This window comes from Hordeum vulgare, chromosome 2H, assembly GCF_904849725.1.
Source record: "Hordeum vulgare subsp. vulgare chromosome 2H, MorexV3_pseudomolecules_assembly, whole genome shotgun sequence".
Taxonomy (NCBI): domain Eukaryota; kingdom Viridiplantae; phylum Streptophyta; class Magnoliopsida; order Poales; family Poaceae; genus Hordeum; species Hordeum vulgare.
Window position 1 is genome coordinate 193,236,162 of NC_058519.1, and position 12,603 is coordinate 193,248,764.

Genomic DNA, 12,603 nt, shown 5'->3' on the forward strand with positions numbered 1-12,603 from the left:
AACCCTGTTAGGACCCATCTTCCGGCCCACGTTGACTGGCCAGCTATAGGAGGAGTCACACCTCTTCGGGGACCCCTCTTACCACTAGTCAGGGGACCAAGGCCACATCCTTGTCCTTATGGATCCCAGGGATCTCAGGCTAGAGTATTTCCTGATCCGCAGGTTGAGCTTGCAGGTCATGGAGGTAATCTCTATGGGATGTTCTATGCGGATGCCTGAGCTGTGGGCAGAAGGATAATATGGTAGTAGCCGTACGTTCACAGTCCTGCATGACTTGTGAAGTATGTCTGTAATGTGAAATGAATTCCGGAGGCCTAGATAAATAATGTATAGGAAGCTTGTAAGCCTCTGATGAGTAGTTTCATAATTTCAGTAGTTTGTTCTTTGAGTAAGTTTGTACTGAACTATGTAAGGGTGTGTATGAACCATGGTGAATATATAGCACTTGCTTGTTACCATGCTGTTCGGATATTCATTTCCGCATTCCGTGTGTTCAGTACATTCTTAATCCATAGCTAGTATTGATATGATATTGGTCTAAGCTATGAGTTTGTTTGTCAGGATGGTGTTCACCAGGTTGAACCGTGCCCCTGGTCATGAGCAAGGCGAGGGTAGTCAAGCGGCGCAGGAAGACCTGCCTCATCCGCCCTCTCTGGCGGAAGTGATGCTTGAGGCAGAGAGAAACAAAAGGGAGACCAATCGACTGCTAGAGCGTATTGAGCAGAATACGGCTCGTCAGCCTAGGAATGCTGCAGTGTCCCTCAATGACTTCGTGAAGCTAAATCCTCCAAAGTTTCATCATTCAGTCGATCCCCTCGACGCTGATGACTGGCTGTGCAGCATCTCACACAAGATTCGCTCTGCGAATGTGTCCGAGGCCGACAAGGTGACGTTTGCGGCGTATTTCCTGGAAGGACCCACCAATCTGTGGTGGGAGAATTTTTAAGCTATGCGTCCCGCTGAACCAGTATTCACATGGGCAGACTTCAGTGCAGCTTTTCGTCTGCACCATATTCCAGAGGACCTGATGGACAGAAAGAGAGAGGTGTTATGTGCCTTCACTCAGGGCAAGTTGTGTGTGGATGCCTATAGCCGCGAGTTCGGTAACCTCGCCCGCTATGCAACAGAGGAGGTGTCTACTGACGCCAAGAAGCAAGCAAGATTCCGTAAGGGTCTGAGCCCTGAGCTTCGTCGTGATCTGCGCCTCCATGAGTGTGCAAGCTTTCAAGCCCTAGTCAACAAGGCGATCAGTGCCGAGACTGGTCATTCTGACTTCGAAGCCACAAGGAAGCACTCCCGTGATTTTGGCTCGTCTTCTGGTTCCGCGTTTCCAAAACGCAGGCTGTGGGTTCCAAACAGTTCTCTGTCTCCAAGATACACTCCGAGGCCATCCTACGTGGCGCCTCAGACGAATCAGGCCAACCCTCCAGCAAAAGCTTATGGTGGTCCAGCTAGCAATGCTGCACCACGTGCCAACCAAGTGATATGTTACAAGTGTGGAGAACCAGGGCACTATTCCCGTGAGTGTCCTCAGAATGTGGGTGCCAAACAACCCGGAAAGTCCGTCGGGCAGGCCAAGTTGGGCAAAGCTTACTATGTGAAGCCAACTCCTACACGTGGCCGTGTGAACTATGTGTCAGCAGAAGAAGCTGCAGAGGATCCCGACGTCATGCTGGGTACGCTTCTTGTTAATCATCACCCAGCGTGCATTCTCTTTGACACTGGGTCTTCTCATTCCTTCATTTCAGAAAGTTATGCACAGTTGCATAACATGTCTTTTTGTGATATGCCAATCCCATTGGTTGTCCAAACCCCTGGTAGTAAATGGCAAACCTCTAGGATAACCTATGACAATGAAATTCTAGTAGACAGGCTAGTTTTTCTAGCCTCATTGATAGCCTTGAAATCTTCGGATAATAATATCATCTTGGGCATGGACTGGATGTCAGCTCACTATGCCAAGATTGATACTCATTCTAGAAATGTCCAGCTTACCCATCCCTCGGGTGAGATAGTAAATGTCTCTACTCGAGTTGCCAAATGCCAACTCTATTCCTTAAATGCCAACCCTCTTCCGGAACTTGAAGACACTCCGGTAGTCTGTGACTTCCCGGATGTTTTTCCAGAGGAACTGCCAGGAATTCCACCTGACAGAGATGTAGAGTTTGTGATAGATCTTGTTCCGGGAACTGTCCCAATAGCCAGAAGACCATATAAGATGGCACCCCTGGAGCTAGCCAAACTTAAGAAGCAACTAGATGAGGCCTTGAACAAAGGTTTCATTCGTCCTAGCTCTTCTCCTTGGGCTTGCCCCGTCCTCTTCGTCAAGAAGAAAGACGAAACGGATCGGATGGTTGTAGATTACCGACCAGTTAATCTGGTCACCATAAAGAACAAGTCTCCGCTCCCCAGGATCAACGATCTATACGATCAGCTCGCTGGATCCTCAGTCTTCTCCAAAATGGATTTGAGGTTGGGATACCATCAAATCAAGATCAAGAACGGCGAAATTCCAAAAATGGCTTTTGTTACTCGTTATGGCCAATACGAGTACACTGTCATGTCCTTCGGTTTGACCAATGCCCCAGCCACCTTCTCTCGACTGATGAATTCAATCTTCATGGAGTATTTGGATAAATTCGTCGTGGTATACCTCGATGATATTCTCATCTACTCGAAGAATGAACAAGAACATGCTGAGCATCTAAGGCTGGAATTGATGAAACTTCGAGAGCATCGCCTTTATGCCAAGTTTTCAAAATGTGAATTTTGGTTACCAGAAGTGACCTATCTAGGTCACGTAATCTCTGGTAAGGGTATTGCTGTCAATCCCGAGAGAGTTCAAGCTGTCCTTGATTGGACTCAACCTGAATCGGTTAAGCAAGTTAGGAGTTTTCTTGGTCCAGCGAGCTATTGTCGCCGCTTCGTCGGGAATTTCTCCAAGGTTGCAAAGCCTCTAACTGAACTCCTCAAGAAAGATAAAAAGTTCAAGTGGACACCACAGTGTGAGCATTGTTTTCAGGAACTGAAAAGACGCCTGACTTCCGCACCTGTGTTGCTACCACCAGATTTTTCTAAGGACTTTGTTATCTACTGCGACGCCTCGCGACAAGGATTAGGTTGCATTCTCATGCAAGATCGTCATGTGATCGCATACGCATCTCGATAGTTGCGTCCAGATGAGGATAATTATCCCACACATGACCTTGAGCTTGCAGTTGTGGTCCATGCACTAAATACTTGGCGACATTACCTTCTGGGTAATCGTTGCGAAATATTCACTGATCACCAAAGTCTGAAATATATCTTCACCCAGCCGGATTTGAATCTCAGGCAAAGACGGTGGGTTGAGTTGATCTCGGATTACGACTTAGGGATAACTTACACCCCGGGGAAGGCCAATGTTATGGCCAATGCACTAAGTCGTAAATCTTATTGTAACAATTTGATGCTACAACAAGGTCAACCACATCTCCATGAGGACTTTCGGAAGTTGAATCTTCATATTGTTCCTCAAGGATTCCTTTCTACCCTGGTGGCGAAGGCTACTCTTAAGGATCAAATTATAGCTAGCCAACAGCGTGACAAGGGTATATCCCGGATCAAGGAGAATATTTTTAGCGGAAATGCTAAAAAAATTTCCATGAACGATCAAGGTGTTGTGTTATTCCAGAATCATCTAGTGGTTCCTAAGAACCCACATCTAAGGCAGTTAATCCTTAAGGAAGCTCATGATTCTCCTCTCACCATTCATCCCGGTAGTACTAAGATGTATCAGGACCTACGCCAGAGGTTCTGGTGGACTAGGATGAAGAGAGAAATTGCTGAGTTCGTTGCTAACTGCGACGTTTGTCGTCGAGTTAAGGCAGAACATCAAAGGCCTGCTGGCACCCTTCAACCTCTAGCTATTCCTGAATGGAAATGGGATAAAGTTAGCATGGATTTCATTACCGGATTTCCCAAGACCAAGAAAGGAAATAATGCTATCTTTGTGGTCATTGACCGTCTTTCCAAAGTGGCTCATTTTCTTCCTGTTCGTGAGAGTATAACAGCTAGCCAGCTAGCAGAGTTATATATCTCCCGAATAGTGTCTCTTCATGGTGTTCCCCTGGAGATTAACTCAGACCGTGGGAGTATCTTTACTTCTCGCTTCTGGGAAAGTTTTCAGAATGCCATGGGGACTCACCTATCCTTTAGCACTGCTTTCCATCCCCAATCAAGTGGTCAAGTAGAAAGAGTGAATCAAATCCTAGAAGATATGCTCCGATCTTGTGTTATATCATTCGGTATGAATTGGGAAAAGTGCCTTCCCTTCACCGAATTCGCTTATAACAATAGTTATCAAGCAAGCTTGGGCAAAGCTCCTTTTGAAGTTCTCTATGGACGAAGATGTCGAACACCTCTTAATTGGTCAGAAACCGGAGAGAGGCAACTCTTTGGCCCGGATATGATCCAGGATGCAGAAGAGCAGGTTCGCATTATTCGTGAAAAGTTAAAAACAGCCCAGTCTCGTCAAAAGAGCCAATATGATCGTCATCATAAGGCTGTGACCTTTGAAGTTGACGAGAAGGCTTACCTTCGGGTTACACCTTTGAAGGGTACCCATCGTTTCGGTATCAAGGGCAAATTGGCTCCTCGTTACATTGGTCCTTTTCGCATTCTTGCCAAACGAGGAGAAGTTGCCTACCAGTTGGAACTTCCTCCACATCTTTCCAAGGTTCATGATGTTTTCCACGTCTCGCAACTCAGGCATTGCTTTTCGGATCCTATCCGTGAAGTGGACCACGAAACGCTTGATCTCCAAGATAACCTTTCATACCGAGAATACCCCGTGTGTATTCTTGATCAAGCTGAGCGTACCACTCGACGTCAAAACCTCAAGTTTCTTAAAGTTCAATGGTCAAATCATTCTGAAAAGGAGGCAACTTGGGAAAGAGAGGATCGTCTCCGACTTGAATATCCAGCGTTATTCCCGACGACCTCTAAATCTCGGGACGAGATTCCTTTGAGTGGGGGTGAGTTGTCACATCCCTGACCCCTTAAGCAAGTTAGTCTTGTGCTCATGTCTTCTTTGCATTGCATCTAAGAAATTTTCAACAAGAACAAAGAAAGAGGTGAAGGAAAAACTCAAACCCTAGCCACTTCTTTAAACCAAAGGAAACCTCAAACTACTTAAAATCAATGAAACCAAAATGGCCTCAAGAAATGTTCAAACTTTCTGATAAATCATGAAAGTAAATGGGCATTGGAGAAAACTATTTTCTTGACACTTTAAGCATTTTAAATAAATGCAAAAGCTACTGGTTTCAAGTTTTAAATTTGAAATCAAAAACTTCAAATTTTCAAAAATGTTGAAAACTTTGGAACTAGTTGGAAATATTCCAACAAATATTTTAGGGTGCTTAACATAGCTTTTACAATTTATTTGGGAGTCGAAATAAATAGCAAATCAGTGAAATAGCAAAACAGAAACAAAAACAGAAAGAAAAAGGAAAAGAGGTTACCTGTCGCTCAACTGGCCCGGCCCATCTAAGCCCCTGTCGTCTTCCTCCCCCGCCAGTGGGAAGCAGGAGGTGGCCCCCGTGTTCTCCGGCACGGCCACGCACCTGTGCGCCTGCCTGGCCGCCGCCTCGCGCTGGCAAGGCCGGGGATAAGCTCCCCAAGGCCGCCCCTATCCATTCCCAGCGCCAGTTCTCCCCCTCCTCTCGGATCTCTCCTCCCCCTTCTGCCGCCATTGGAGCCGAGCAAAGCTCGAGCTGCCCGTGCCCCTAGCCATAGGATCCTGTTGCTGAGCACGCCGTTAGCTCCGCCTCGTCGATCTGGTCATCCCTGCAGAAGCCGAAGCTTCCCCGAGCCCTGCAACGCCCACGGCACGCTCTGCTCGATTCGTCGCCCTCAGCCCGTCCCCGAGCAAGCTAACGCCACCACTGCACTCCCCGTGAGCATGCGGTCGTTTCCCCTAAGCTCTCCCCGTCGATCCCCTCCTCTAGGCTTAGTTCCATCGGAGCCCGACGAGGACCGCCGCTGCAGCTCGTCGCCGGCAGCCCTCCGGTGACGAGTTGGTCAGTCTGAGGCCACCAACAGCCTCAGGAGATCATGTAGATGCGTTCAGTGCCCAGCCCCACGCGTTTTGACCCCGTATCCGATGGCTTCGACGATGGCCGAACTTGGTCGCCGCCAAGCTCGTCGCCGGCGTTGATCCCGGCCACCCCAGTCCCTGGGGCTTGTCCCATCATGCGCGCCATCGAGTGGCCGTTCCTCCCATGGTCTCAGCCGTGCGTTTGGCCCTCTGTGCGCCATTTCTGAGCCCCCCCGACGTTCTGGTGCTCGTCGGAGGCTCCCCGCCGGCGAGGACGACCTCGCCGCCGGTGGATCTCGGCTGGCGTGAGCCACTGACTGGTGGGGCCAGCCTCTGGAAGATTAAAGATAATAAAAATAAATCAGATAAGTTAATAAGACACTGACATGTGGGTCCAGTAAGTTTAATCAACTAATTAAGTTTAAACTTAATCTAAAATTGACCAGAGAGACTAACCAGTGGGTCCCACTGGTCAGGTTTGACTTTCAACGGCCAGTTGGACCAGCTGATGTCATGCTGATGCAATAAAAGTATTTTCCAGTATAAAAATAATTCCAGAAATGTTTAAAACTTCAAAAATTCATAGAAATTAATCTGTAACTCCAATGGAAATAATTTATATATGAAGAAGTATCAGAAAAATTCAAGGAATCTGAATATGCTATTTTTATAAATGTTTGAAAAAGTTACAGAACCCAAACATGTAGATTAATGAATAAGTCAATTCTTATAATTACTTTCTAAATGGAATTTGAAAATATTCAAATTTCATTATGAATGACATGATCACACACTGTCGTAATTACAAAACAGTACCTTAACATGACATCTCATGCATGTTAACATCAAGTTGATCTGAGCATCTGGTCGAATCAATTAAATCGGTATCCGAGAATACCTGGTCTCTATTGATATCCGAATATGATCCAAATCAATTTCAAACCTAATACATGTTGATCATAATAGTTTATCACCTTGCATTCTCATGCCATGTTCATGCATCATCTTGCTTGCATATGATTGTTATTGATTGTTACCATACATTTCGGTAGGCTCCGCGCCCCCGGATTCCACCGAATATCCGTCTGACGGATATTGTCCCTCCTCTGAGCAACAAGGCAAGCAACCATTTTGATCATCCCGATAAATCCCATGTTCTTGCTCCTGCACTTACTTATTGCATTAGGATCAAATGCTTCAACTATTTTTGCCACGTTAGTTGAACCCACTTCCTTTGCATGACCTATCCTTGTCACAGTAAATAGCCGAACCTTGCAACCTAGCATACCTGGTAGTTGCTTGAGCCATGATGTGTCTTATCCTGCTATGCATGCTATGCTTAGAGTTGTGTATGGTCTGTCATCTGGGAGATGAACAGAGTTGTGAGAATGTGTTTGGTAAGCAAAGGTTGTGTGTTGGACTTGATTTGGTAAAGGTACCGGTGAAAGGCTGTGTAGGAGTACATGGCGGGTTGTTTCATTGGAACCGTCCTTAGGAACTGAGTTCGGTGTATGTAATCCAAGACTAGATACTACCACATGCTCGGCCCTGAAATATGACCCCGCTCGGCCTATTAATCGCTTAGTACTCGGTCCAGGAGTTGCAAGTAGTTTCTGGTGTTTATAGTAATGCTGGAGGTCGTGCATGGTGCTGATCTGAGAGGTGGGCCGTGATGCGGTAGGCAGTGGCACGGTGTACCAAGTGGCACCCAGATGGTGGGCTTGGGAACCCTGCGCACATCGTTTGAGGCCGTGGCGGAAACCTCGGCCGGACTTCCGTACGGGTTACCCTCAGATAGGCGATAAACCTGGACTAGGTACTAGTGTGGTTAACGGTCGTGGCCGACTCCCTCGTTGGGCTTCGGCTTGAAGGTTGCCGAGGTGCATGACGTGCACATGGCGATAAGTGGCGAGAGTGTGTGTGACGAAGTACACCCCTGCAGGGTTATGATCTATTCGAATAGCCGCGTCCGCGGATATGGACTACTTGGAGACATATGTTGTTCATAGATAACTTCAATGGCTACTCATAAAATTGTTAAGATAAGCGTGAGTGTCGTGGACGGCATTTCCGTATGGAGACGGAATGATTCCACGATAGTGTATTGTTGTGGTGTTAGTGGACTCGTGTGCGAGAAATCAAGTTGTCAAAATTATTTAAAAATGCAAGTTGTCTAGCCACGAGTCAAATGCTGGCTTTTCGCATGAAACCCCACAATACCTTATTGATACCTTGCATGAGTAGATAGTTATCCTAAAGTCTTGCTGAGTACCTTCGTACTCATGTTTGCTTAATAAATGTTGCAGAGGTTGCTAATGACCCTAATGGTGGGTTCTTCGTAGACATCGACGACGACGAGTAGCTGGTGTCCTAGCTACGATCTGGCCCTACGTTGGGTCTGTAGTATGGTCAGGCCATGTGCCATCTAGTTGCCATGTCTGTACTCAAACAGTTTAAACTCTTCCGCTGGCTTGTAACTGAATGACTGCTATTATGGTTCGTGAGACCCTTAATGTGTAATATTATGTGTGTGGCTCTTCGGAGCCTCTTAAATAAAGGTTGTATGTTTATGGTTATGTTGTGATGCCATCAATGTATCTATACATATCGGTATGCCATGCGTACGTGTGTCTTACTTGATATGTATGGGGTTCGATTACTTAGTTGTGAACTTTAGTAGCACTCCTTACAAGGAAATGCCCCTTTGTGATCCAATGAGCCTTGGTAGTTCGCTACTGCTCCGGACACATTGGTTGACCGACATGTGTCCTTCTTAGCTGCTGTGTCTGTACCCTTTGGGGAAATGTCACGCGATGTAATGGAGTCCTTGTAGCTTGCTACGACTCGTCTGCATTCGCTGATGACCGACACCTGCTTTGTTGGGTCATGTATGCCTGTCCTTGTGCGGTACTGCCACTTTGGTTTATGACTAGACATGTCGATCCGGGTTCTTTGACATTGGAATGCTAGCGACACTGTTGCATACGTGAGTCAAAAGACGCAAACGGTCCCGGCTAAGGTAAGGCTGCAGCCGTGGAGTTAACCATGCGTGAGACCGCAAAGGGATGCGATGTGTTACAGGCTGGATTCCTATGGCTTAGGATCGGGGTCCCGACAGAAGGGGGCTGGGGGGGGGGGGGGCTCTCCAGGGCGGCCGAAGTGGTGCAGCCTTGCTACTGCTGCTGCTCCGGTGATGGGGCGGCGGCTAGGGTTGGGAACGGGGTGGCCGAGGGGTGGCGCTTTATATAGGCCATGGGGTGGTGGTAGAAAGGAAAGGGAGAGGGAGAAACGGGGAAAAGATTGTGGCGGTGGTGCGGCTTGGTTCGGGTGCAGCAGAGAAGGAAGGGGGAGGGAGGTAGGAGAAGGAAGGTGGCCGACGGGGAGGCTGTCTCGGCCAGGGGGCCCGCAGGTCACGGAGAGGGGGGAGTAGAAAGGAAGGGGAGGGCGGCCGGTTTATAGGGGATTCGATCCCAGGCAGGTGGGGATTCGGCCCAAGTGGCTAAGATGCGCCCAGGGCGGCGGTGGTAAAAAAAAATAACCCTTCCTAATTCTAAGTTTTTCCTGAGATAGAAAATAAAAACTAAATAAAAGGAAATAAATCAAAATATCCATATATGGTATTATATATCAAAAAAATCAAAAAAAGAATCTCTACCCGAATAACATTTTTTTAAAGCCAAAATAAAAACTTTTAAAAAAATGTTTTTTCAGAAATTCCGAATTTACTTTATTTCTTTTTGCAATTATTTTTGCAAAAGAACTTTGGGTTTTCTTGGCTCCAACATTTCAAAAATTCCCGTACTTTTGGAGTGTCATTTTCCTCCGCTCTCTCTCTCTTGCGTGCAAGAGAGTTTTCTCCGGGCATTTCTCGCGCGAGGAAAAATGAAAATGCAAATCGAAAAGACGAAAGAAATTCACGAGCTAAATTTATTTCAATCACTTATGCATAGATGCTTAGCTACAATGTAAACATTCCCAATTAGGAAAATTGGGATGTTACAAACCTACCCACCTTAAGATGAATCTCGCCCTCAAGATTCGGGTTGGCTAGAAAATAGGTGCGGGTGGTCTCTACGAAGATCCTCTTCTCGTTCCCAGGTGGCTTCTTCCTCGGTGTGGTGGCTCCACAACACCTTGCAGAACTTGATGATCTTGCTGCGGTTAACTCTGTTGGCAGTCTCGAGAATCCGGATGGGTTTCTCCTCATACGTCAGATCACTGTCAAGCTGTATGGCCTCTAGGGGCACTATATCTCTCAACGGAACATCGGCCATCTCAGCGTGGCATTTCTTCAACTGTGAAACATGGAAGACATCATGAACTCCGGACAATCCTTCCGGCAGTTCCAGTTTGTATGCAACTTCGCCTCTGCGCTCAAGAAGTTTGTAGGGGCCAATGAAACGTGGTGCTAATTTTCCTTTCACACCGAATCTCTTGATTCCTCGAAGTGGAGACACCCGAAGATATGCTTGGTCTCCCACTTCGTACGTTACTTCCTTGCGTTTGCTGTCGGCATAACTCTTCTGTCTGGACTGAGCTATCTTGAGTCGGTCACGAATAAGCTTGACCTTCTCTTCAAAATCTCGGAGGTCATCGACTAACTCCTGGGTAATCCTCCCACTGGGAGTGTGTTCACATAACTCTTGCGGCTCAACGCATCGGCTACAAATTTGCCTTGCCTGGGTGATAATGCAATCTCATGTCATAGTCCTTGATCAACTCTAGGCATCGCCTCTGTCTGAGGTTCAACTCCTTCTGCGTGAAGATGTATTTCAGGCTCTTGTGATCAGTGTAAACCTGGAAATCCTTGACGAGAAGCGTCACAGTAAACCTGGAAATCCTTCCGAATGTTCGGCAATATCAGCACTGGGGCTGTAACAAGACGTTTCTTCAGTTCTTGAAAACTGGTTTCACATTCCTCAGTCTAAATATACTTGGATTCTTTCTTCAATAACTCTATCATGGGCTTGGCAATCTTTGAGAAATTCTCAATGAACCTCCGGTAATATCCGGCAAGTCCGAGGAAACTGCGGATCTCCTTGACTGAAGTGGGTGCTACCCATTCGGTGACTGCTGTGACCTTGGCAGGGTCCACTGCTATTCCTTCTCCTGAGATGACGTGTCCAAGAAATCCGACTTCCTTCAACCAAAACTCACATTGCTGAACTTTGCTTATAGCTTATGCTCTCGAAGCTTCTCCAGAACTAGACGCAGATGTTCCTTGTGTTCCTCTTCATTCTTGGAGAATATCATTATATCATCGATGAACACCACGACAAACTTGTCCAAGTATTCCATAAATACCTTGTTCGTCAGATTCATAAAATATGCCGGAGCATTAGTCAGTCCAAATGACATGACCGTGTACTCACACAAGCCGTACCGAGTGGTGAAGGCTGTCTTGGGTATATCCTGTTCACGAATCTTCAACTGATGATACCCGGATCGAAGATCGATCTTTGAGAATACGCAAGCTCCAACTAACTGATCAAACAGATCATTGATCATCGGCAAGGGGTACTTGTTCTTCATGGTCACATCGTTCAATGCACGATAATCGACAACCATTCTCAAGGACTTGTCCTTCTTTTCAACCAAGAGCACTGGGGCTCCCCAAGGTGAAGAACTTGGGCGAATATACCCTTTGTCCAATAACTCCTTAATTTGCTTCTTGATTTCTATCAAGTCATTTGCGGGCATCCAATACGGTCTCTTGGATATCGGGGCTGTTCCGGGTAATAGCTCAATCAAGAACTCAATCTCTCTATCGGGTGGCATGCCCAGTAATTCCTCCGGAAATACATCTGGATACTCCTGTACGATCGGTACTTCCTCCTGGACTACTCCCGTGAGAGAGTTTACTCGCTTACTCCATGTCGGGCGCTGAGACACGTACTTAATCCGCTTCTGCTCGGGGGTGGTGAGCAAAATAGACTTAAGGGCACAGTTGATATTCCATTCATACTTGGCCAACCAATCCATGCCTAGGATTACATCCAATCCCTGGGACTCTAATACGATGAGGTCGGAGGGAAAATCATGGTTCCCGATGTTGAGGCTCAAAGCATGGCATCCTATCCCGGCTGTCATCATGCCTCCTGGGGAACTGACCTTAATAGGTTGGCTGAGGGTTCTAGTTTGCAAACTATACTTTTCCACAACTACCCTTAATATGAATGAATGTGTTGCACCAGAATCAAAAAGTACCAATACATGACGTGAATTTAGCAAAAACTTACCAACCACAGTATCAGGATGATCATAGACCTCTTCAACATCAAGGTGGTTCACCTGAGCTCGAGGAAAAGGATTGGGCTTCTTAGCTGCAGAGTTGCCGTTGCCGTTTCCATTTCCTTGCTTGTTCTGGGGACAATCAGTGGCATAGTGTCCCGTCTTCTGACACTTGAAGTAAGTGATGTGAGTCAGATCCTTCTGAGCTGGAGCTAAATTCTGCTGAGTGCCGGTACCGCCATTCTTGAAGTTGCTGTTGTTGCGGTGGTTCCCATTTCCTCCATGGTTGTGGC